This window comes from Cebus imitator, unplaced genomic scaffold, assembly GCF_001604975.1.
Source record: "Cebus imitator isolate Cc_AM_T3 unplaced genomic scaffold, Cebus_imitator-1.0 Scaffold76, whole genome shotgun sequence".
Taxonomy (NCBI): Eukaryota; Metazoa; Chordata; class Mammalia; order Primates; family Cebidae; genus Cebus; species Cebus imitator.
The window spans coordinates 9,228,944-9,230,924 of record NW_016107391.1 but is presented as its reverse complement, the minus strand read 5'-3'; the positions used below and the strand labels follow the sequence as shown (position 1 = coordinate 9,230,924).

The 1,981-nt window shown below is 54.9% G+C and overlaps 1 pseudogene across 1 annotated transcript; it reads right to left on the bottom strand.

The window, feature by feature from the left end:
• Window positions 1–118: 118 nt before the first annotated feature.
• Window positions 119–1,429, bottom strand: LOC108307020 (annotated as a pseudogene). Its single transcript, XR_001826373.1, has one exon. The product of XR_001826373.1 is annotated as a keratin, type I cytoskeletal 19-like (transcript).
• Between the last annotated feature and the right edge of the window lie 552 nt (window positions 1,430–1,981).

The following is a 1,981-nucleotide window of genomic DNA, read 5'->3' as shown; positions in this document are numbered from 1 at the left end:
AAAAAAAAAAAAAAAAAATTAACATTTCTACCATACAAAAATTATTTGCAATTTATCAATCTATAAGTTAAAATCTAATTTTTGTCTAGCCTTAATAGAAAATGGCAAGTTATTTACATTTTTTTCCCCTTGAACCATAAAATTTTATTGACAGGTCAGGGGAAGGGCAGGGGTAAGGGTCCCTTCATTCCCATCTCCCCACCCAGGAGACACCCTCTGAAGGACAGCAGAAGCCCGGGGCCCGCTGCCTCCTCAGGGGACCTTGGAGGCGGACAGGTTGTTGTAGCGATCTTCCTGACCCTCGAGCAGGCTGCGGTAGGTGGCGATCTCCTGCTCCAGCTGCGACTTGACGTCCATGGGCCGCTGGTACTCCTGATTCTGCCGCTCACTATCAGCCCGCACATGGCCCAGCAGGGCTTCAATACCGCTGATCTCCGCCAGCTGGCCTCCAAAGTGCGCCTCCGTTTCTGCCAGTGTGCCTTCCAAGCCGGCTTTCGTGCTCAGCAGTGACTGCAGCTCGATCTCAAGACGCTGGAGGGTGCGCTACAGGTCAGTGACCTCGGTCTTGCTCATCTGGAGCTGCTCCTTGTGGCCAGCGACCTCCCGGTTCGGTTCTTCATCCGGCTGGTGAACCAGGCTTCAGCATCCTTCCTGTTCTGCTCCGCCAGGACCTCACGTTGGCTTTGCATGTCACTCAGGATCTTGACAAGATCGGCACCCGGAGCCGAATCCACCACCACACTGACCTGGCCTCCCACGTGGCCCCTCAGCACACTGATTTCCTCCTCATGGCTCTTCTTCAGGTAGACCAGCTCTTCCTTCAGCGCTTCGCTCTGCATCTCTAGGTCGCTCCTGGCCAGGGTCAGCTCATCCAGCCCCCTGCGCAGGGCTTTGATGTTGGCCTCCACGCTCATGCGCAAAGCCTGCTCTGTCTCAAACTTGGTACGGAAGTCATCTGCAGCCAGATGGGCGTTGTGGATCTGCAGGACAATCCTGGAGTTCTCAATGGTGGCACCAAGAATCTTGTCCCGCAAGTCCTGGATGGTCTTGTAGTAGTGGCTGTAGTCGTGGGAGGGCCCGGTCCCCTGCTTCTGGTACCAGTCTCGGATCTTCACCTCCAACTCGCTTTTGGCCGCCTGCAGGGCGCGCACCTTGTCCAGGTAGGAGGCCAGGCGGTAGTTGAGGTTCTGCATGGTGAGCTTCTCCTTGCCCGCCAGCAGCCCATCGGCCGCGGCCAGGACGCCGCCGTAGCCCCCCGAGGAGGACGAGGACACGAAGCGGGAGGAGGACACTGACACGCCGCGGCTGCAGAGCCCCTGTGCATGCTGGGCGCGCGAAAAGCGACCCCCGGCCCAAAACGCACAGAGCCGCCGCCCAGGCCCCTGAAGGACGACGTGGACTACGACTGGCGATAGCTGTAGGAAGTCATGGTGAGGTGGAGCACTGACGGAGCCACCCTGGTCCCAGAGGCTGCGATCACCAGAGGAGCCAAGTTAGTTACATTTTCTTTGAGAATCATATGGCTGTTAAACGGACTCATTAGACAACGTTTTAGTAAGATACTGAAAGGGCAAGCCGGGTGCGGTGGTGCGTACCTGTAGTCCCAACTACTCCGGAGGCTGAGGTGGGAGGATCGCTTGAGCCCAGGAGGTCTGGGCTGCAGTGCGCTATGCCAATGGGGTGTCCCCACTAAGTTCAGCATCAATATGGTGACCTCCCGGGAGTGGGGGACCACCAGGTTGCCTAAGGAGGGGTAAACCGGCCCAGGTCAAAAACAGAGCAGGTCAAAACTCCCGTGCTGATCAGTAGTGGGATCACACCTGTAAACAGATACTGCACACCAGCCTGGGCAACATAGCCAGACCCCATCTCTTAAAAAAATAAAAAATATATAATTAAACAAAAATAAGAAAGGACAAGCAATAATTTTGCCACATCTCCAATTTTGAGTAATGTTTTTTGTATTTATTGCTGTTTGTTT